Genomic DNA, 25,580 nt, shown 5'->3' with positions numbered 1-25,580 from the left:
GGCCTTCCTGTGACTACTTCAGGCACTATTTAACTCCCTTTTTTTTAAAACTTCTATAGCGCTAATTGTCTAGGGTCATCTTTTGATGTTTGATTACTACTTAATTATTCTGAGACTTTATGTTCTGTGAGCAGTAAAAGCTATCCTTAGTGTTAGGAAAAACCTCCAAGCACACTTTATGATGTCATCTTAGGTCGCACAGTAGGGATTGGAAGTCAAGAGGACGTGAATTCAAATGTGACCTCAGACACTTCTTAGCTGTGTAACCTGTTTTCTTCAGTTTCTTCAACTGTAAAACGGAGATAAAAATAGCATCTACCTCGCAGTGTTGTTGTAAGGACCAATTTATTTGTAATGCTTATTTGTAAATATTTGCAAATGATATTTGTAAAATGCTTAGTAGACAGTAGGCACATAATAAATGTTTATTCCCCTCCCCCTTCCAATCATTCAGCTTTTCAATCTCTATATCATCATTCTTGATTCATCCCTATTTTAGAGTAGAGAAAGACACAATGAAATGAGATAATATCTGTATTATCAAATGAGATAATATTTGTGAAGTCCTTGACACAGTGCCTGGTACATAGTAGGCACTTAACAAATGCTTTTTCTCTTCTCTTTTCTCTATCTTTACATCGAATAAGTTTCCAAATCTTCTTAAATATACCTCCACAACATGAATTTCACATGCATTCTCTTTTCTCTCCTTACAAGATCACTACCCTAGTTCGATCCCAAATAATCTCTCCTATGCACTATTTCAACAGCCTTCTAATTGGTCTTTCTGTCTCTAGTTCAAGGGCTCTTAATCATTTTTTATGTCATGGACTTCCTTTGGCACTCTGGTAAAGCCTAAGACTCCCTTCTCAAAATGATGTTTTTAAACGTCTAAAATAAAATACACAATTACAAAGGAATGCAATTATAATGAAATAGTTTTGAAAATAGTTTTTTTTTAAATAGTTCATAGACCCTGGGTTAATAAACCTTTTTCTAGTCTCTTCCCCTCTACAATCTATCTTCCAAATAGCTGTCAAACCAAAATTACTAAAGCACAGGTCTTATGATGTCACTCTCCTGCTTGAGAAATTCCAAAGGGTCTCTCTTGCCTCTAAAATAATTTATAATGCCTCCATTTGACTTTTGAAGCCATTCACCATCTGGCTCCAGCCTACCTTTCTAGCATGATTGCACATTACTGTCCTTTGTAAGCTCTATGTTCCAATCAAATTGGTTTACTTGCTATTTCTCAGACAAAATATTTAATCTCCTCTCTTTGGGCCTTTGCATGTGCTGTCCTCCATAACAAGGACATTCTCCCCCCTCACCTCTATCTCCTGGCTTCCTTGTAGTCTCTGCTCAAGTCTCACTCTCTATAAGAAGTCTTTCCCAGTCACCTTTCATCTTACTACCTTTGCTCTGAGATTATCTACAAGTTATCCTTTCTCTCTGTCTTTGTCTCTCTGTCTCAGTCTCTCTCTTCTCTCTCTCTGTACCTCTCTGTCTCTCTCTCCCCCTCTCCCTCTTCTTCTTTCTCTCTCTCCCTTCCTCCCCACCCCACATTCTTATAACAGCCTTATTTGCGTATTGTCTCCTTCATCAGACTTTGAGCTCCTTAAGAACAGGGACTGTCTTTTACCTCTCTTAGTACCCACAGTGCCTGACAAATAGTAGGTGCTTAATAAATGCTAGTTGACTGATTTCCTGTAGGAAATCTCTCCTGATGCCCCTCATTATTAGTGCCCTTCCTATGCAGAAATTATTTTATAGATATTTCATATTCCATTTTCATGTACTTTTTGTTTTCTCCACTATAGAATATAAGTTCTTTTAGGACAGAACTGGCTTAGTGCTTGGCACATTTGCTTAATAAATAATTTTTTTAAATAAGTTGCATTGCACTAACAGATAGTCAGGGGCATCACATTCCTATATGAAGTCACAAAGATGACCTTATCCAGCTGTGGAAAGTTAATTCTAAAATAAGGTTCCTTTGGAATAGAAGAATGAAAATTCTTGGGAACCCACGTATAAAAATCTTTTACTTGGTAAGCAGTAACATTTATCTTATTTTTAAGATTTTGGAATTTCCTCCTAAAGGCTATAGAAAATCTTTGGGTTGAACTTAGGGCTTCATATCTCTCCAAAAATGTGCATCCCAAGGAAAGTTTTTCCCAGTCCTTGCTACTGGTCAAATACTAGCTCAGAGAATGAAATTCATCGTGGGAAGGGGAAAAATTTATATATAATTGCCTAAGATTTTCCAGTACGAGAAGGGAAAGAGGAAGTGTATTTTCAGTGACAATAATTACTCTGACAAAATTAACATAAAAGGGGAAAAAATTTCATTCTGAAACTCTGCTGTTCTTGTTACTCACAGTGATCTGAAATTCCCTGATAAAAGAGAAGTGATGTAGGCAAATGGAACTACAGTGGCACTTGAAAATGATAAGGTTCCCAACCCCAGGAATTATGGGAGTTTAACTGAGGATAAGCTCAGCAAGATGTCTCACTGCCAGGATAGTCACTTAGAAATATCAAGTAACAGACTAGCTACTTAAGGGCTCAAGCTTCTCAGAGAGGGAACAATTCTGCTAGCCAGTACTTCATCAGTAGTTATATTCTGCTAAATACTTAAACAGGATCCAATGAAATTGAAATGAGGTAATTGGTTAAATGAGTTAATGAAATTGAAATAATGTAATTGATTAAAAGAATCCTAGAAAATGGAAAACACCTACTTTGTTCTCTTTACCTTTCCCTCCTGACATAATTTTCTTTCTTCTCTGTAATTTTATTGATTTGTGGTAAATCTACAATAAAGTCTGTAGAATTCTTTGTAGCACCAATATAAAATATCCTATGAAAAATATTGTAGCTCTCATCTATGATCCCTTATGAACCACAGTGATTTGATAGGGAACCTATTTTCTGGCTTCCAAGCCAATTTTATCTGCAAGATAATGTTACTTTTATAGCAAGGTACAAGAAAAGTTGTGATGGGAAAAGAAGATGAAGGGGATAAGGTAAGGAAGCAGATATCAAGAATAAATATTACAAATAACTTTAAACTTTTATCAAAATTCCCCTCTAGTGATATAATAATTAAAAAAACCCTCTAGCTCCTCCCTTTGTTTCTTCTACCTTATTTCTCTATCTTACAATACTCTTTTCAGAAAGCCCTGTGCAAATTCATATCAGTCTTCTGAAAATGCATCATTTTGAAGTCAATCTGAGTTTATAGCTGATTCCCTATGATAACCACAGCATAAAGATTAAAGAAGTGTATCAGATCCCCCAAAGCATCCATAGGAACTAGTTTCTCAAACCTTGAGGGTTTCAGTCCAATGACTCCCTGCTCTGTGTTCCTAAAGAAGATCAAATAGCTATACATGAGGACGGGAATTATGGGAGAGAAAAAGTGATCATAAAGATTTATCACATAACACACATAAAGATTCATCATCCTTGTAAATAGAAAAGAAAGGACTTAGAAGTGAATACCTTAAAAGTCAATGACATGCACAGAGAAAGGGGTTAAATAGACTATCACTGAAACAGAATCAACTTAAGATCCTCCTCTTAAAGCAATGTCTCTACCAATAGACCACTCACCACTATTAGCTTACCAGCAGCTCTGTCCCTCACAGTCCTCTCTGGATCATGATTTGCTGACAACTGCTGAACCCATCTCCTGCTCCTGGGCTGGTAACTCAACAGGCCGCCATGAGGATCCGATGCAAACTGGTGATGTAAAGGTGATTTTCTGTTTGATTCTTGGTAGCCTGGAAGAAATAGAGTTTGAAAGGGTATGGGGGCGGGGGAAGGAAACCCTGTGACAAGTTCACTATTTCTTGGACTTTACTAGGTAGTGAGGTAGTTTTTTTTTTTTAATGTGGGATTAGGTATGGCCATCTCTGCCATATTTCAGAAATCCTAGTATGTAGGGTGCATATCAAAACATTATCACATCCATGTAGAGTAAATAAACTGTTTTTTTTGGTACTTAGATCAGTCATGATCTAGTAAGACCTGGGTCCAAGTTCCACTTCTGACACATACTGGCTATGTGACCCTGGGTCAGTTACTTCACTTCTCAGTGATTAAGGCAACCTAAGTGGCAGAGAAAGTGTCAATCTGCAATGGTAGGGGAAATTTTCTCACCTGGGAGTTCCCAAAACAAATGAAATAAAAGGTTCAGTCCTTATCCCTATCCCTGCTTATCAATCAAAGCATTTTTATTGGTATTCTTAGTAAGTTAGATGACACCAGGCATAATGAGAGAGACTAGGGCTTAAAACTCAGAGCCAGAAACCTGGTGTATACATAAATATGCAATACAGAGTGACATCTCATTTGTGTTCTAAAAAAAAGGTGGTCAAGAAGCATTTCATGGAAGCACTGATGTTTGAACTGGTCTTTGAAGGGACGTCAGAATTCATATAAGAAAAAAGAGGGGGAGGAATGGGGGAGGTAATCCAGTAATGCAGAAATCAAGTGATCAAAGACATGGAGCCAAGAACATGCATACCATGTTTGGGCAACAAAGAATAAATTGGTCTGGCTGAACCTTAGGAGACTAGTGGGAGATAATGCTGGAGAAATAGGCTGGGTTTAGAATTTGGAAGACCTTTCCTACCAGGCTAAGGTGTTTAAACCTTATCCTGAATGTTGGGAAATGACTCTGGGTGCCATGCACCACCCAGTTAGGAAAGAGGCAGGGAAACCATTAGTCCAGGCACAAGATAATAAGGTGTGCACAAAGGGAGTACAGTTATCCCTTCCACATCACAACTTTGCCTATTGTGGTTTCAATGTATCATGCGTAGGCATTTTTGGGGAGTTTTGCAGAAGCCACAGATGAATTGTGAAGGCCAGCAGATGACACAGAAAAAGTTTAGAAATGCATAAACAATATGTGTTGTATAATATCAACATATTTTATTTTTTAATGCCATAAATATACGTACTTTTTAAAAAGTTAAAATATGACCAAATACTTAACCCAAATTTTACAATAAAGTACTGTAAATATCCCATAAAAGAAAAAGAAAAAATTCAGACTTATTCTCTGGTACAAAGGGAGGGGCCAAAAAAATTTACATGGATTTTCTGGATCACCGGGGGCATCACACCCCTAATCCCAGTGATGGGGAAGGGATAACTGTACTAGCTGAAATGGAATGGAGGGGATAGATCGGAGACTCATCCTGAAGGACTAAATTTGAGGGTTAGAGCAGAAGGAGAAATCAAAGACAGCTCCAAAGTCCGTCCAAATCTGAGTGACAGAGAGCACGATGGCACTATTTACAGAAATACATGTGACTAAAGGGTGAGCAAATTCTAGAGAATGGTGAGGGGAAAAAAATTCACCTTTAAATGCTGTTGAGTTTGAAGTGATGGTAAAACATGTAAGCAGAAATTTCCAGCAGGCGGCAGGAGATGTGGGACTGAAGCTCCAGAGGGAGGTCAGGACGGGATTTGACAAAATAGCACCTTGGGAGTTTGCCTTCCTGAAAGAACAGAATTTGAGAAATGCTGTTGAGAACAGGAAGATTATTCTCTGCTTCATCACTCATTTTCTAAAACCTGTTCTGGTCAAATTGTTCAGCCAGTCTTTTAGAAGACTGACTAGAATGGCTTTCTTGTTTCCTTAGTCTATTTATCTATAGAACCCTTAAATAGTTAAAATTCCATATCATTTACATATAGCATTTAACTGCACCTCTTAATGTTTAAGAACAACACAATAGTTGATCTCAAGAAAGGATTTGTAGAGGTTTGGTCAGGGGAGATTCCTCATCAACTTGATAAATGAAGAGGTTCCTGGACCTTTATTCGGAATTTTGATTATATCTTCCTAAAGAGAGTATGGACATGACACTTGGCTTTCCATGGAGGATGAATCTCAATGATTGGGAAAAGAATTCAGTGGAACTTTTAAAAAAGAGTCAATGCTTTATGTATCCCCTGAATTTCACTTCAATTCCCAGTTATTTTCCTTGAATTTAAACCAAAAATTTAGTGACACTCAAGGTCTACAGACCTATTCCACTTTTGACTGGTTGTTCTCAAGGCCTGGAACATGTCAGGGTGTCCAGAGTGATTTCAGGTCATATCGGGAAGTCTTTGCAAAGTGAGCAATGGCAACAAAAAAAAAAAAAAAAAAAGAAGCTAACTGGCCATGGATAAAGCTGGCAAAGAATCAGGGGGGAAATACTATCAAGGAGAAAATCTGCGCTCCTATTTTCTATGCCTGGAATTGTTAGATTTTCAAAAAGTGCCAACATCAGGCAAGTACATACATCTTTAAGAGTTATTGAACACAACTCACAGTCATATTTTAAAGACTGAGATGAGAACACCTTAGTGGCCATTTATTTATAACAGGTTTGGGGAGTCTCCAATATCTAAGAAACCAGGAATAAATGTGATAACAACTTACTTTATGGGGTCCTAGAAAAGAAAAATTTGGTAATACTTTTAGGGGTGCTAGGATAAAAAGTTCAAAGCAGGCACAAGACTGTTAACTTGTGATTTAAGCTCTCACATTGACCTGATACATGAATTTTTTATGACAAGAGACCATGGAGTATAGAATACAGGTAGGCAAAACCAATGAAGGTGGAGGAATGAGCAGCCAATGAGGTTGGAAATGGAACAAGAGAAAACATCCAGTTATGGAAGCAATTAAGAAAAATGACATTTATCTAATGCTTGCCAGTTTTGCAAAGTGCTTTACATATGTTCACTTACTTGACACTAACACCAACCTTGTGAGATAAGGACAACTGATATTATCATCTCAATTTTTCATGTGAAGAAACAAAGAGGTAATACCTATCATCACAGAACTAATGAGTGTCAAGGGTAGTATTTGAACATAATGGCCTTTTCTTAATCCCTATCATTGTCCTTTCTACAGCATTTAACACTGCTGATCACCTGCTTCTCTTGCATACTCTCTATTCTAGGTTTTAGTGATACTGCTCACTCCTGGTTCCCCTCCAATCTGATCACTCTTCAGTTTCCTTTGCTAGTTTTTCTTCCATGTCACACCCCTAACCATAAGTTTCCCTCAAGTTTCTGCCCTGGGTGCTTTTCTCTTTTCCCTCTATGCTCTTACTCACTGAACTCATCACCTCTTGTGGGTTCAATTATTAGTATATCTATGCAAATATTTCCCAGATCTATGTATCTAGTGCTAGTCTTTCTCTTGAGCTCTGGTCCCATATCATTAACTTCTTTTTGGACATCTCAAAGTGAATATCCCATAGGCATCTCAAAATCAACATGTCCAAAACAGAATTCATTATCTCATCCCCCACCCCTCAATTCTCTTTTCTTCTAGATTTTCCTATTACAGTCAAGGCCATGATTATCTTTCTAGTAATATAAAATTGCAATTTATATCATTCCCCACTTTCATTCAACCCACAGCTAAATCTTGTCATTTCTACCTTTACAACATATTTCATATATGTCCCCTTCTTTCCATTCATACAGCTACCACCTAGTTCTGGCCCTTATTACCTCTCATCTGAATTTCCATAATGACCTCCTTACTGGAAAGAGCAAGTATCTCCTTCCTGTAGCAAGTAATTCCTCATCGCAATCAATGTCAACTGCCAAAGTGGTTTTCCTAAAGTTCAGGTCTGACCATGTCAACTCTTTGCCCTGGATAAACTCCAGTGGCTCCATATTATCTTCAGAATAAAATATAATAGCTAATAGCAGTAGCATCTAACATTTTTATAGTGCCAGGCACTGTGCTAATCGCTTTACAAATATTATCTCAATCGATTCTCACAACAATCTTGGGAAGGAGGTGCTATTATATTCCCATTTTACAAATGAACTCTTCTGTTTGGCATTTAAAGTTTTTCACAGCTTGGACCCTTCCTACTTCTCCAGTCTTCTTAGCTATAATCTTCCCTCCATGTACTTTACTGTTCAGCTACTCTGTCCTACTTGCTGGTACTCAGCAGTGACCTTCCATTTCCCATCTTTGCATGAGCCATTTACTATGATTGTACACCCTTCTAACCTCCACCTTCTAGTTTCTCTGGTTTTCTTTAAGATCCAAATCAAATCTCATTCTCTGCAGGAGGCTTTTCCCATTCAGTTCCTTCTCACCAGCTACTTGTGCCTTTCCCTCTAAGATTACTTTCAATTTACTCTCTTTGTATCTCATATGGACCTAATTATTTACATATCTCTCCCATGAGAATGTAAGCTCCTTGAAGGCAGGGAGAAGCTAATTGGTCATGGACCAAGCTGGCAAGGAATCAGGAGGGAATGAAAAAAAAATATCAAGAAGAAAATCTGTGCTCCCATTTTGTATGCCTGGAATTGTTAGATTTTCAAAAAGTGCCAATATCAGGCAAGTACATATATCCTTAAGAGTTATTAAGCACAGCTCACAGTCATATTTTAAAGACTGAGATGAGAACATCTTATTTTTATCTATTTTTACCTTGCTTTGAATCCCCAACACTGAGCAGAGCACCTGGCACATAAACACTTAATACATGCTCATTGCCTGATTCACTTTGAACCCATTTTTCTTTCTGTTACACCATTGTTTATCTTGGAAATCAAAAAACTATATTTTAAATGCTCATTCTGAAGGGAAGCATGGCATAATGAATGGAAAATTGGCCACCTCTGACACATACTTACTTACTGTGTGACCCTGAGTCAAACTCTTAACCTTTCAGGGTTCTAGACCAGTAGTATCAAACTCAAATAGATCCTGCCAGCAGTGTATTGACTTAGAGAGCCACAGATTAGCACTTATGATGTAGCCTATTTTTTTACTTATTTTGTTAAATATTTCCCAATTACGTTCAGGTTGTACTTGAGAGTTTTGCAACTAGTTGGGGCCCATGGACTGAGTTTGTTACCTGTACTCTAAGCAACTAAGGCTATAAATTGCAAAGAATGTGCTGACCCACATTGGCAGAGGGAGTTTCCTAACCAGGTAGTTCTAGATTCCAATGAAATCAGAGATATTCCCGATTTGTTATTCTCAATCCAAACTAATTTAACTAGAGAGAATTCAAAATTTACTGTAGGCAGACACACTTCAAGTTCAAGAAATGAAGGTCTTTCTCAGCTTCTTGTTAACCTTTATAGATTAAAATTCTATATTCTGTAAAAGTAAAAGAATAGTATCTACCTCTTGAAAAAAAATTGCAATTAGCAAAATGTGAAAAAACAACAATGCTTTAAGGAAACTCATTGAGGTAAACATGTCAGTGAGAGCCCAGAAAGATTCTGTGTTCTATAGTTTTACAGGAGACTTTAAAAAAAATGCTCTCCCACTCCCTTCCTGTCCATCCCTTTCCTTTTCTTTCCCCCCTCCCACATCCTACCCCCTTTTCTTTCTTTCTTCCTTTCCCTCTCCCAGAATGTATGTCTAAATATAAAAAGGCAGCATGTGCACATATCTCTTCATATCTCTGAGACTTCTAGGAACACATCTTTGGAACAAATGCATCAACCATCCCCCAAATCCATCCACCATTTCATCTCTCACGCTAGAATGCATTTACCATATCAGCCTAAGCCTTTCCTCTTCCCTTCATGCCACAAGCCTGTCCTTATTTCATCCTGCTTCAAAGATATACAGCAAGAGTTTCCTTCCTGTCTTAAGGCTGCTGCTACCCCTCTGCTTGATGCAATCACTCCCGAGTCTAAACAGGGCCTCGCCAAAGACTATTGAAAAGTAAATTACTGGCCTTATCTGGGTACACCTTTCTCTCTTCTCCACATTTCTGAGAACACACTTGTGCACGCATGCACACACACACACCCTACACACACACCCACACCCACCCACACACACACCCTTTCAGCATGCAGATAAATAATGCAAACTATACCCTGCCCACAGGGAAATGCTATTACCAAATATCAACACCTTACCAATAATTATTATCCTTAAAGTTTTTTTTTTAATAACTTAACCATCTAAGAGAACTCAATGAAGTGGGAGGTTGAGGCAGGGGTTTGGGAGAGATCCTTAATTAGGTTTATGAACTTATAAGGGGGGAGGGCTTTTGTTGAGGACTCATTAAAGAGATATCTCACTAAAGAGAGGATAGGAATGACCTTTGTCCTACCATAAAAGATTAGTCTCGGTGAATGGGACTGAATTGGTTGGGACTTCTGGGAAAAGCCACCTCTTTGTACTGGTCTAAAAAAAGGGCAGCTAGGTGGCTGAGTGGATAGAGTGCTGGGCCTGGAGTTAGAAAGATTCCTCTTCCTGAGTTCAAATCTGGCCTCAGACACTTATTAGTTATTTTGATCCTGGGTAAGTCACTTAATCTTGTTTGCCTCTGTTTCCTCATTTGTAAAATAAGCTGGAAAAGGAAATGACCTTTGCCAAGAAAACCACAAATGGGGTCACAGAGAGTTGTACATGACTGAAAAATGCCTAAACAATAATAAAAAACAAAAAAGGGGAATCTTTATCTCAGGCTCTTCCATTTTTGTCCCTTCTTCCCCATTCCTTATATCTCCCTTCCTTTTCCCTCAAAAGATATTGAAAAAGCAGCAGATTTTAGAGTGGACTTGTACCATGGATCAAGGTCCTCCCTCTAGGAGTCTTATATAGCCACATGGAAATTACATATGTCTTCTCCCCAAAGTTCTTGGACCACACTTTGTGGGACGTTGGTGAAGCAGTGTTGTAAACTTTCAGCCTAAAAGATGGGAGATAAACCTAACAAGGAAATTCCATAGTCTTAGTGGTGGCAGTTCCTCAACCTGAATTTCCTGAAAGAATGTTAAGAGACTCTGATCCCTAGCCTTCTGTACATAGGAGGGAAAGTTCCTAAGCAGCAACAGCTCCTTGGGGAGAAGAAGATTGCATACATCCTACCTGCCCCTCATTTCTGCCCTTTCTCCCTCCCTCCTCCACCACCTGTGCATAACTAGCAATCCTACAATGGACTGAAGTCTTCTTATGGAAGAGCTAAAGTCAGGACTTTGCTGCCCTGCTATCATGGTGAGTTTTTAGACAAAAAAAAACATTCAGTGGGAAGGCGCTGCCTCTTCTCCATCTGAGCAAGTCTAAACCTTCAAACTGATAACACAAGGTTGGATGTCAATATGTGTGTCTCTGGTGAAAGGGCCTCATTGGTATATTGGATGTTTGCCTACAAGTAACTCCAATTTTACCATCCTTCCATTGGAATACAAGCCACAGGGTGGTGCTATGAGTCTAGAAGACTGCTTAGGATCTGGGGAAAACTTGGGATCCATGGAAGGAGAAGAATTGTATCAATTCTATTTCTGAGTTAGGCTACCTTTATATGTTTACTACATGTTCTGTGGAGTGATTCCACAAAGAGCTACACAGAAACCCTAATGGGATGCCTTGTTATAATGTGGAGGAGACTGTAGATTATTAAAGACTCTATCTACCAGAAGAACACAAACTCTGGCAGACTCTACAATGATGGAATGGCTTTGAATATAGTGCTGGCAACAGACTGGTTTCACTTTCCAGGGACCAGCCTAATTCGATATGGAGCAGTTCATCACTGCTATGTTGGCCATGGTAACCCATTGAAAAATACCAAATGGCCCTTAGTGTTTTGCAGCTCTCTTAACTTCTGCAGTGATGGCATCAAAGTGGCAGAAGAAGGGATGAAGAGGGCGAAGAATTATATAGTTTTTCAGCTTTCTATAAACTATAGCATAGATATTGGCATTCTAAATGTGAGCTCCTAGTTTGATGGCCCATGAGTGGAAAAGTTATTAGAGGAAGTGAATTACTTCAACCTTGACATCTCTTTATAGATGAAACCAAACAACTCAAAGAAGCTTCAGTTAAATAGGATGGCTCATGGGGAATTCCTGGGCAGGTTAACTGAAGTAGTTGGTTTTGTTGTATATCCAAAGTCAACAAGAAATCTCATTTCATTGAGGCATTTGTTTATCTCTGATTGCAATGCTCATGATAAATATTTGCAAAAAGACCACCATAAAACAACTGATTTAAATACCAACATCTGTTCCAGAAGATGAAGAAGGAGAGAAATTCTACAAAAAGTAAATCAACTCCTCCAAATGAAGTCAACATGAAATCATCTGGGGCTTCATAGTAAAAGTGGGAATATATAAGGATCATGAAAAATAAGTTGGAAAATACTGTTTAAGACTGAGGACTTAGGGAAAGCTAAGATTTTTAGACTACATATAAGCCTCATGCTCACATATCATTGGATACTTTTTTGTGAAAAGAATTAAGAAGTGCTAGACATGACAACCACCAAAAAATAACATTGAAAATTAAATTGATATTCACTTCATAGATATAATTGCTACCATATTGTTTGCCTTCTCAATCTGTGGGGGAGGGATTAGAGGGAGAGTACTCGGTATTCAAAATTTTAAAAAATGAATGTTAAAATAAAGTGTCACTATAAGAAATTAAATTGATTATATTTTAATAAATAGGAAATAACTCATTATTGATTTGAAAGGTATTCTTGAATCAATTCTCTATGTATAGCCAGATCACTAATTTTTTAGAGCAAATATAAAACATAACAAAACTAGAAGATGGAATAAAAATTAATAAAGAAAAGATGTGGTTTGTAACTAAGCTCCAACTTGAACTATTTAAATAGATTATTGATGTCATAATGGGGAACAGGAGGAAGGAATATTGATACTGATTATAACAATTTCATACTCAAGTTTTAACCATTAAAAATCTATTGCAACCATAGGCAATAGGCAAAAACAGACATAGCAAATACTTGGTGTGTTCCCAAAGAAAGCCAAAGGTAACATGGTTTGGAATGTAAATTTATTTGTAAATTATGCAGAAGATGTCAGAAGATTACAATCATTATTGACTCATAAAATGTGTAGAAGCAATTGAGAATACCAATTAAAAGAAAGTATGGCAAAAAAGAAAACCTAAAAAACTGTGAAACTGGAAAAGTCATGTCAAACACATCTGATAGTGAAACTGTAGAGTAAAATAGGCAGACAGAAAAGTAGAAAAATCCACATGTGATTTTTAAAAAAAATTAAGTATTTTAACCAGTAAAATACAGTGAAGCTATCATATTTGGGCTCTAATGTCACAATCCCAGATGAGCTTGTGGAGGAAATAGAAATGACATTTAAGAAGACAAAGATGGGGAAAGTATTGGGATTAGATCAAATAGTTCTATAGGAAGTCCACTGTGTAAGTGACATAATTTTGAAGGTGTTAAAGAATTACTTTTTCAACATATTGAAAGTGGCAAAGATACTAAAATTATATGTGGGGAAGGAGATCAGATCTTATTACTACTGCCTCCATCAAAAGTGATAGAGATTATCAATAACTACTAACCTTTATTCCTATTTTCCATCTATATATTAAATATTTTGAGAATGACATACGTATTTATCAGGTACTTTTTGATGAAGTTACTTGAAGGGAGGAGGTATGTTTTCACAAATGATATTCCACAGAAGACCACCCTACAATTGGCTGAAATATCTAGAGAATACAAGATACTATTGTGATGATGGTTTATTGATTTTTTTCTAAACATCTGTTTGGTAGAGTAAATCATCACTTTAAAAACTATCCTTGTTGAAGGGTTCTCCTAAGCATATGACAATATTATCTGAGTACTCAAAAGACATAACAACAATAACTCACATTTACATAGCATTTCAAGATGTGTAATGTACTTGAAATATAATATTTCCTATAATTTTCACAAGTCTGTGAATGTCCATTCTACAAATGAGGAAATTGAGGCTGTAAGAAGTTAGATGCTTCTCTCATGACCACATAACTAATAAGAATATGAGGCAGGTTTTCTCTACTTTTAACTCTCACATGTTATCCTCAACGACAGGATCCAACAGAGATAACCTTGTCAGATGACTCTCTGATCATTAATACCAAGCAAAGCATAAACAGGGGAGACACATTTTGACAAAGATGTTCACTTCTATCATGGAGGATATCCGGCATAGATTCCAAACTGGAGAAAGAATCTCAATAGGTACAGAGGTTCCCTAGATATTGTTTTATTTGAATGATCTTGTGATTATTGCAACAAGTCCTGAAATACTGGAGAAACCCTTGGATAAGCTCCATAATCATTCAAAAGATTTTGGCCTAACTATTAACCAAGGAAAGATCAAGTGAATGAAAAATGTTTCTTTCTAAACTATAATAATGCAGAGCTCATCTGACTGTATTTCTATTTGAAAAAGATTCTTCAAATAGACAATGGTTTTGGCCCCTACTTGAGCAGCAGGAAAAAAGCGAACTGCTTTGTTTTTGGGAAATCATGTAGTTTTTTTTTTCTCATTAGCCCCAAATTTTTCCTTGAAACAAAGGTCAATCTTTTTAATATTCTTCCAGTCATATGTTGGGGCTCTGAATCATGGAAAACTATCATTTGAGAACATAAGTTGAAGATCAACCAAGAAAAGTACATGATGAGTGGGAGCAGGTTGTAACACATTACAAAGAACGATTTAAGAAGGATAGATGTTAAAGAAGTGGACCACTGAAAAGAAAGATGAGCTGGTCATCTGACAAAAGCTGTAGATGATGGACAGCCTACATGCTGTATTAATAATGCTTGGGGATCACAGGTGAATGTAAAGAAGGTCTCAAATGGTGATCTCAAGGGAGGACATGACAAGAATCATATAGGATAAGTGCGAAAGGACTGGGGTCTACATCATTGGAGGTAATTCCTACATTTATGAAATAAGTCCATTTGAATATTTGGATGTTTTATATATTTTAATATATTTGTTGTCCTGAATATGATAGGTGTGGTTACATTTACTGCTTCTACAGGCTCTGGACAGGCAGCTTGCTGGTGAAGTGAATAAAGCGCCAGGCCTAGAGTCAGGAAAATGTCTTCCCAAGTTCATATCTGGCCTCAGACACTTACTAGCTCTGTGACCCTGGGCAAATCACTTAACCCTGTTTGCCTTAGTTTCCTCATCTGTAAAATTAGCTGGAGAAGGAAATGGTAAACCAAGTCTTCAGTGCCTTTGCCAAGAAAACCCCAGTACTGGTGTGCTATGGTATGCAGGGTCACAGAGTCAGACATGGCTGAATGACTGAACAACAACAGTATCGCAGGCACTGTGCTAAGTGTTGAGGATACAAAGAAAGGCAAAAGACTACCCCAATCTCAAGAAACTCATTCTAATGGAGGGGACAACATACAGACAACTACACACGAACAAATTATGTCCAGGATAAACTAGAGATAATCAACAGAACAAAGGTATGTGGAGCATTTCTATGCAAAACACACACACACACATACACACACACACACATATACACACACACACACACTTAAATATGTCATACCCACTACACAAAGAAAACATGGAACAGGAAAAAAATTATTCTTAAAGAAAATAAAAAAATTAAAGAACATAAACATTTAAACCTCATATATGTCATGTTATTATAATTCACATGGCAGTAAATATTTGCAAAATACAACCTTGCAAATTTCAACCTTTCACTAACTGTAGCACAAATTATGAGACAATACTTTAAAATTAACTGCTTGCATAATGTGACAACCTTTTTATTTTAGAATGTTATGTTTTAATTTTTTTTCTAATTTTGACATAAGATCATGCATATTTGAAAATAGGAAATATTTAGAAGTACTTCATTAATTAATTTTTTGTAATATAAGTAGACCATTTAACCTTTTGTAATTAAGTAATTATATATATAATAACAAAATTGCACTCTAAAATCTCAAATTATAACTTTATTCATAAAAATCTACATCATCCAAAACAATTCAAGAAAGTTGTGGTTATGTATAGTAAGATGACACAGCTGTATTATATGATTAAAATGTAAAAGCAAGGATCTGAATGGAGTTAGAAATACTTGGAAATGCCCAGTTCTTGACACAAATTTGCAAGCTGTTATTCAGAACTGAGTGTTCATTGGACATGATGTACATATACATGTACATGTATGTGTGCATATGTACATATACATGTACATATGCACACATACATATATAATATATGTAAGAATTATTTTTACATATAATTAGATTTTGTTTTTAATGTATGATTAGTAGTTCTTTAGTTATCTGCTGACAAAAATGCTATTTATCATAGTATTTTCTTTGAACTTGACTGATTTTACAATGGATATCAAAAACCATTAACAAATACTGATACTACCAAGAAAAGAGAAAAGTATATGCAACCTAATTGGTTTCCAGGCCCTCTTGTAGATTCCCAGGCCCTAGGAATTTTTCATTGTCCATGGTGATATGCTAGAGTCAATACCGAGTAAGAACAAAGTGAGTCAAAAAGAAATATGAGTTTGGGAGCTACCCCTGCCACACCCCACCCAAATTGTACCTGGTCCACATACGCCAAGAGTTTAAGGTACTTGATCGTGGGTTACATATAAAAATATTTTAGTTATAACATTTACTTCCCCCAGTTTGGACAAAGGATACCATTCCCAACTCCTTGGGTGAACAAAAAGGTCTATCATGATGAGATTATAGAAGTTCTACCAAGTTCAAAACTCCACAAGCTCCCTCCTTCCCCCAAAACACACATTTACTATTTATAATCAATGACCTTTTTAGAAATGAATCTGTCAAACAGGACTAGGCTAAGGGACAATAGTTCTTAGAATCATCAATTTAGAGCTGGAAGGGACTCTAGAGGTTCAAGCCCCTTATTTTACATATGAGAAAACAAAGAGCAGTGGTGGCAAATAGAAAAAAGAAAAGAACTGCATATTGACTTACAAACCCACAAATTAATATTATCTGTGTCAAACTATATTTTTATCTTGTTAAACATTTCCTGATTATGTTTCAGTCAGGCTTGGAATGCTGGTGAGTTTGACATCTCTGACCTCTATGACATAGAGGATGACTTGCCCAAGGACAAGCAGGAACACCAGAATGCAAATGGCAACCTCAAATTTCCTCACTGTTACCTCACCCTTTCTCTCATCCATCTATGTAGTCTCAGGGGGAGTGGAGGGAAATGTGACCTTTCTCCCACTTGATATCCCCAAAGCACAAGTGTGACCATGTTACTCCCCTTATCAAGAAGCTCCTATGGCTCCCTATTGCCACAAGGATAAAATAAAAACTCCTCCATTTGGCATTCATAATCTGACTCTATCCTATCTTTCCATACTGATTTCATATCACTCTTCCTTAAACATTCTGCTTTTTAGCCAAACTAGTCCTCTTGCCGTTCCCTGGACAAGTCATTTAATTTCTCAGTGTCCCAGGCAACTCTGTAAGACTATAAGTTACAGCAGTGGTGCTGAGTCTCTTTGGCAGAGCCCCCTTGCCTCTTTACATAGTTAAAATAATAGGTCCAATATTTTGCAAATATTTTGCAAAGGGAAAAAGACATCCTTTCACATGCGCATGTCATATGCACAATTATTCATTTCTCCAATGTTTCTGATACTTACTAAGCATCTGATCTGGCAGACCAGAAACTGGGATGGCATAATGCCATTAAGGGCAATCCCTGTAGACTTTTAACAGTAGGGGTGTGGGACAAAGTTGACATCCTCTTAGAAAGGAATAATGTATCTCTCTAGGGGGATGCTATTTTCACTTACCTAGGCTGGGAAGAGGGGTCATACAAATTCACAGTAATTGTCTCCAGGGATATTAGAACTGACAACCTTTATAATATTTTCCTTCTCTCCACGTGAGGAAAGCTAGGAGATGGCAGTTGTATATAAGCTGTAAACTACAGAACCCCAAGTTTGCCTGAGAGCTAAAGAGTTACATTTGACTTCAGAGGAGGCACAAAAAAAGACTTCTCCCAATGGGCCATTGACAAACTAAGCAGGAACAGACACATGATCAGCAAGACCATGAATTAGTTACTCTCTGCAAACCAAATAATTATGTCAGATGTAGAGTAATTAGAGTTAAATCTTTTAAATAAGAAGAAGAACAAAACAGCTCTGGTCAATTAGAAATCTTACACATTCATACCTGAGAATATTTAATATTCATTTAGTAATATTCATTTACTTCCCCCTTCTTCTCTCCCTTTCAACCTCCAGTCATGTACTCAGAAGTGAGCATAAGCTAAGTCCCAGTGTTGATCAGGGCCAATGGCCCTAGGGTAAGGACCCCATGACCATAGTGATGCTGCCCAAACACCCCATCTCTCTACTACCTTGCAAGTAGCAGCAGACACTGACTCTGCCCAACTCTATGAAGGAAAGTAATAGTAGCAAAACATATTTCAGGGACAAAGTACTGACTTAAAAGAGGAAGGGGAAAACAAAAAAAAATTTAATTCAGGAAAACACAAATATAATCATATGTTCAAATGCAAATGGATTAAGCAAATAAATAAAATAAAATAGACTGAGAATAGAAAAAAAAGCCAATAATTTGTTACTTCAGAAATATATCTAAATGGGGGCATGTAGGCGGCTCAGTCAGGAGGACCTGAGTTCAAATCTAGTCTCAGATACTTGACACTTTCTAGCTATGTGATCCTGGGCAAGTCACTTAACCTTGATTGCCTCACAAAACACACACACACACACACACACACACACACGCACACACACACACATTATATATAATATATATATATAAATATATATATATATACACATGTCTATTGTATACACATACATATTTAGATTTTTTTACATATATAATCTAAAAAGACAGAATTAAAACAAAAATTTAAAGAAAATTTACTATTCATCAAGTGAATAAAAAAGCAAGAGTTGCTATTGTGCAGTAAAGTAAAAATAAACATTCATGATATCAAGAGAGAAAATGAGGTAACTATATTATGTGCAAAGAAACTATAGGCACTGAAGCATTAACTAATTGCTAATAGCACGGACAGAAAAAATTAGTTGTAAAAGATTTCAACATTCCTCTCTGTAAGGTAGAAATATCTAACAGAAATGTAGCATACAAAGGAAAATATAAAACTGAACCAACTATAGAGAATACAGAGCTTTTGGCTACAGAGGACCAAGGGTCTTTCCTGAGTAAAGGAGAGCAGTAATCACACATCTCCCTTCATCACACCACCTTGAAGCACAGAAAATGTGCAGACCCCCAGAACTAGCTTTGAAAACAGTAGCATGAAAAAAAACCTAAAGCTTGGAACAACAGTCTGTCCTCATCCCCAAATGAGCAGAGCCCAACTTTAACATAAAGGTCAAGGTCAAGAAATAGCTAGAAAAATGAGCAAACAACAACAACGACCAAAAAAAAAAAAAAAGCTACTACAGTGGCAGGGAAGACCAGAAGAAGACACAATGTGAAAATAGCTACAAATTTTCAAAGAAAAATGCTAATTGGATCCAAGCCCAACAAGAAATCCTGGAAGACTTAAAGAAAGAGATGAGAGTGATAGAAGAAAAATGGGGAAAAGAAATGAGAGTGATAAAAGAGAATTATGAAAAGAGAATTAAGTTTGATGAAAGAGGCACAAAAAATACTGGAGAAAATTACACCTTAAAAAATGGAATTGACCTAAGAGGCAGAAAAATTCACTGAAGAAAAGAATTCCTTAAAAAAAATAGTCCTAATGGAAAAAGAAGTACAAAATCTCACTGAACAAAATAATTCCTTAAAAATCAGAATTAGGCAAATGGAAGCTAATGATTCCATGAGACATCAAGAAACAATAAAACATAATCAAAGGAACGAAGAAACAGAAGAAAATATAAAATATCTCTTTGGAAAAACAACTGACCAGGAAAATAGATCTAGGAGAGATAATTTAAGAATTATTGGACTACCAAAAACCCATGATTTTAAAAAAAGAGCCTAGACATCAATTATAAAGGAAAATTGCCTTACTATCTTAGATCCAAAGGGTAAAATAGAAAATGAAAGAATGCAATAATCACCTCCTGGAAGAGATCTCAAAATGAAAACTCCCAGGAATATTAAAGCCAAATTCCAGAGCTCCTAGGTCATGAAGAAAAGGTGCCATGGACAACAACATAATACTAAAAATTTGTATAGCAAATTTCTCTGATAAAGTTCTTATTTCTCCAATATATACTGAGTATGAAAATGAGTGAAATTAACAAAAATAAGAGCCATTTCCCAATTGACAAAGGATCAAAGGATATAAATAGGCAGTTTTCAGAAGAAGAAATCAAAGCTATTTATAGTCATATGAAAAAATGCTCTACATCACTATTGATTGGGGAAAGGCAAATTAAAATAACTCTGAGATACCAACTCCCACCTATCAGAAATGACAAATACTGGAGGGGATGAGGGAAAAATTGTTACACCAATGAACTGTTGGTAGAGTAGTAAACTGGTCCAATGATTCTAGAGAACAGTCTGGAACTATGCCCAAAACACTACAAAATCATGCATATCCTGTGATCCAGCAACACTACCACTAGGTCTGTATCTCAAAGAGATCCAAGAGAAGGGTAAAGGACCTACACATACAAAACTCTTTTTCTGGTGGTGAAGAAGTAGAAATCAAAGGGACTGCTCATTAATTGGGGAATGCCTGAACAAGTTGTGGCATATAATCGTGATGGAGTACTGTTGTGCTGTGGGAAATAACAAGGGAGGTGGTTTCAGAAAAAACATGGGAAGACCTATATGAACAGCTGCAAAGTGAAGTGAAAAGAACTAGGAGATCATTGTGCACAGTAACAGCAATGTTGTAATGATGATCAACTGTGAGAGACTTGGCTACTCTGATCAATACAATGATCTAAGAAAATTCCAAAGGACTCATGATGAAAGAATGCTAACCACCTCCAGAGAGTGAACTGATGAATTCTGAGTGCAAATTGAAATTTTATCACTTCTAAATTTTTCTTGTATTTTTTAAAATATGGCTAACATAGAAATATGTTTTGTATAACTGATATCATATTGCTCACCTTCTCAGTGGGTGGAGGAGGGGATGGGAGGGAGGCAGAGATTTTGGAACTCAAAACTTAAAAAGAAAAGAATGTTAAAAATAAATAATAAATTTAAAATATTTCAAGCATAAAATAGAAACATAGTGATGTAACAAAATTAAATATTCAATTAAGATTTAAAAATAATAAATACAAAAGAGAAATTTTTTTTTTTGAGATTTAGATCTCCTTTGCCCAGGCTGTAAGTATAGTGACAACTCCCAGGCCCAATCCCACTGTTGACAGGCATGAAAGATTTGACTTGCTCTGTTTCTGTCCTTCAGGTTGGTGTCTCCCTCCCATCTCTCTCCCCAATTCCCTGGAGTTCATTATATTGATGCCAGAGTGGTGTGGTCACAGATTGGCTGTCAGAACTCTAAGACCATGAGATCCACCAGCTTCAGCATCTCCTGTAGCAGGGATTTCAGGTATGTATCACCACACCCCATAAAAGAGGGGGAAAATGTGAAAATTAGAGGAGAAACAGAAAAAAAATCCGTGAAAATTAAAAAGACTACTGGATTAAAAAAAACAACAACTAAAATCTGGTTCATTGAAGAGAGAAACTAAACTGATAAAGCCTTAGCTAAGCTTATTTTTCAAAAGGGAGAAAAATTAAATTACCATAAAAATGAAAGAAAACCTGACAAACTAAACAAGTTGTGTCATGTGATACGAAAAAAAATGGACTAGGAGTCATGCCTAGATTCTATCCTGACTCAGTAAAAAGCTTTATGACCTTGGGAAACTTCTGGGTCCATTCTGGGTCCCAGCTTCCTAAACTATAAAATAAAATTATTAGAGCAAAAGATCTCTAAAGTCTCTTTCAGCTCTAAAATTTAGTGACTGTATGAATTCAATCACTATCTAGTTTAGCAAGATGGATACGCATATTCTGATAAGAAATGTGCAATAAGTAATGATAGATGTAATGCCAAAGGTCTAAAGGAAATAAGAATTTTTTTTTTTTTGGTGAGGCAATTGGGGTTAAGTGACTTGCCTAGGGTCACACAGCTAGTGTCAAATGTACAAGGCCGGATTTGAACTCAGATCCTCCTGATTCCAGGGCCGGTGCTCTATCCACTGCGCCACCTAGCTGCCTTATAAGGACTTATTTTTATTGTTTTAAATTTCCCAATTTATATACACACACACACACACACACATATACATATATATGTATATCAGTATCAACACCTTACCCCAATATGCTATCTTTTTAATTGGAGCATGTAATTTTGCATAACAGTAACCAATTAACCATTTGAAAGTATGTGTGTATACACACACACACACACACATATATATACTCAAGCATTCAAATGACCACTTTAGAATATTGGAACTATGATGCACTCATAACTACACTTATCCTTTCCACATTGTGACTTTCCCCATTCCAGGTTCAGTATATCGCTGTTCCGCATAAGAAATTAAAAGGGAATTTTGTGAAGGTCTGCAGATGACACAGAGCCTATATTCAAATACTTAACCCAAATTTTACAATGAGGTGTTATAAACACCGCTTAAAAGAAAAAGAAAAAATTCAGACTAATTTTATGCAGATTTTCCAGAGGGTGCTGTGCCCCTCCCCACGAAGTGGAAGGGAAAACTAGAATTTTACTATTCAATTTAATCACTATTGAATTAATTGAAATTCAACATGATCAAAGTTGAGCTCATCAACTCCCTCTCCAAAGGGTCCCTCCCCTCAACTTCCTTATTTCTGTTGATGGCATTGCCATCACTTGGGCTCATATTATTACAATGATCTGCATATATTAATGGAGATAGTAAATAGAAAAATTCCAGAGGTGAGCAATTGCCGAGTCCTGTCAATTAGAAAGCAGCTGGGCGTGTAGCTGAAGGAGCATCAGAAGAAATGGCCTGAAATCCTGGCTCTGTCACTCACTAGTTATATAACTCAAGATTTATCCAGAGACTCAGTTTTCTCATCTTTAAGTAAGAATGGTGACATGATCCCTTTTCTACTTCTCAGAGCTGTTATGCGCATCAAATGAGATAATTTCTAAAAAATACTTTGTAAAAATGTATTCCCTTCCTCTATACTAGTTAGGTGTGCTATATACATGACAGATATTACTACATTTATCATTCCACCTCCAAAATATCTCATATCTACCTACTCTTTTCTCCTTCCTTCACCTTAGATAAGGTTCTAATTGCCTCCTGCCAGGATTAGCTTCTACACATCTTTCCACCTCCAGTTTTTCCCATCTCCAGCAGACCTTTCAACACTATAGTGAGACTAATATTTATACAGAACATGTCCTTCAAATATCTTCAGTGGCTTCTCACTACCTACAGAATAAAATCTAAACTCCTTACTCTAGTATTCAAGACTTTACAGAATTTGTAGTCAAACTACCTATCTAGTTTTATTTTTTGTTAATCCCACTTAGACTACTAGTAGTTTCTTCCTTTTCATGCTCTCTTGTATTTAGTGAGGCAATCGGGTCCCATGACATTAACACATTCCTCTCATATCTCCACTTGTTGAGGTCCTTTTCCTTCAAGGATCAGATCAGTATCACTATCTCCATGAATTCCTTCCTGTTTCCCACAGCCTAGACAGATTTCTACCTCCTTGGATTTTCTTAGATTTCTTTGCCTGGACTTTTACTTTGTAAATAATTAATAATAACAACAAAAACAACAGTAGCATTTCTATAGGCCTTTAAGATTTTCAAAGTGCTTTACAAATATTATCTCAAGTTATCTTCTCAACAACTTTGGAAGGTAGTTGTTATTATCATCCCCAACTTTACAGATGAGGAAATTCAGGCAGACTTGTCCAGGGTCACATAGTCAGTAGCTTTGTCCGAAGATATGCATTCGAGTCTTCCTTACTCCAGATCTAGTACTCTATCTACTGGGTAACCTAGCTGCTTCTATTGGTTACAGGCTCTTTATTTCTGCATCAACGGATTTTAAAAATCAAAACAAGGCAGTTACCCCACCAACATTTTTCATTATTATTTTATTTTCATCAAAAACAACATTTTGTAATTCACCACAAGCATTCTTCTGAACTTCTAAACCCTATGATTCAAAAGGTCAACCAGATATTTCATTCCTCCTAATCTGCATACCTCAAGTTTCACTTTGTTATCTCCAGGGCACATATGATGTAAGTAGGTTTTTGCATTTGCTTGAATTGATGAAAATGGATATTGCAGAATGAAAATGACTTTAGGCAGTTCAGGATCATACCAAGCTAATTCCCTAGGATCTTTTTGAATGTTATCTATGGATGGTGATCTGGTTGTACCATCCTTAGCTGGTGATGCATGCTGAAGCTGGTTATAAGTGAACTCTTATATTTGATACTGTATTGGCCTGTAAGCATAGGTAGCTTAATTGTTTCCTTGGTATATGAGAGTGCTTTGCTGACTGGATAACCTTTGCAGAGTTGCGATACCTGATCTAGTGGGACATATTGTTATCTGGGACCCCTGGATCTCAACAGTTCTATGACTTGGACTGTGGTATATTGGACTATAATTTTTGTTGTTCAGTCATGTTCAATTCTTTGTGAACCCATTTGGGGTTTTCTTGATAAAGAGACAGGAGTGGCTGGCCATTTCCTTCTCAAGCTCATTTTATAAATGAAGAAATGGAGGCAAACAGGGCTAAGTGACTTGTCCAGGGTCACATAGCTAGTAAGAGAGGCCAGATCTGAAAGCAGGCCCTCCTGATCCCAAGCCCAACATTCTATTCACTCTGCCACCTAGCTGCCCTATTGGACCATAAGTTCTCTTTTCAAACATACAGGTGATGTATAAATGAGGAAATAGAGCAGAATGCAATTCTTGCCTATGCTAGCTATGCTGATTAGTGTATAAGCTTCATAAGCATATGAGATACTCTGGACAAGGTGAGAACATTCTTTCATAATTATCACATTGTTGCTGCTCAAAGTGTTAAATGTCAAACTCTTGGAAGTTGAGTAATTTTTTCCGTAAGTATCCATAATGACTCACACATTGCCTTGCATAGAGTAGACACTTAATAAATGTTTGTTAAATTAAAACATTTAGATTAAAAATTGATCACTTGGCAATTCTTTTATAACTGTATCAGTGATATGTGAAACACCTTGTTCAAAATTCACTAAAATTGCTTTTGAGGAAAAAAAAATTTAAATGATCTCCTACTTTCCTTTTCCAACCCTATTCCATGAGACAATTAAGTGGTACAAATAAATAAATGACATTTTTTGGTTCCTAAATCAGTGGTTATTTGCAAGAATGTGTACACCTCTATCACATATCAAATTTATAGCTTTTGGAGTTGACAATGATTGTAAAAATTAAATTTGTTTTAGAGGTCACTGGTTTGTCAGTGCAAAGTTCTCATCTTTATTAAAAGAGTTGACTAAGTAGATAATGAGTTTCCATTCCAGATCTAGTTCCAAGAAAATAAAGAAATTCTAGGAAGAACTTAAAACAGGAGTCCCTAACCAAGTCAACCTTTCCTTGATACTTGGTGACTTCACTGTGAAAAAGAGCACAAGAAATACGGGTCAGGATTAAGAAAGGAAATTAGCCAAAGGCTTGTAGACTTCTCCGAAGATTTATACTTATATATTATGAATATATTC

The 25,580-nt window shown here is 36.6% G+C and overlaps 1 protein-coding gene across 1 annotated transcript in view; it reads right to left on the bottom strand.

The window, feature by feature from the left end:
* Positions 1 to 25,580, bottom strand: part of TET2 (tet methylcytosine dioxygenase 2) — a 155,640-nt gene that overhangs the window by 95,154 nt on the left and 34,906 nt on the right. Inside the window, exons 2-3 of the mRNA XM_027837437.1 lie at positions 5,377 to 5,516; positions 3,633 to 3,788 (exon numbers count right to left, since the gene is read on the bottom strand). The gene's annotated coding sequence lies outside the window, so the exon portion shown is untranslated. The remainder of the gene's footprint in view (positions 1 to 3,632; positions 3,789 to 5,376; positions 5,517 to 25,580) is intronic.

The sequence above is a fragment of the Vombatus ursinus genome, unplaced genomic scaffold (assembly GCF_900497805.2).
Source record: "Vombatus ursinus unplaced genomic scaffold, bare-nosed wombat genome assembly UNPS02014821.1, whole genome shotgun sequence".
NCBI lineage: Eukaryota > Metazoa > Chordata > Mammalia > Diprotodontia > Vombatidae > Vombatus > Vombatus ursinus.
The sequence above is the reverse complement of the archived record's forward strand: the minus strand, read 5'-3'. Positions and strand labels throughout refer to the sequence as shown.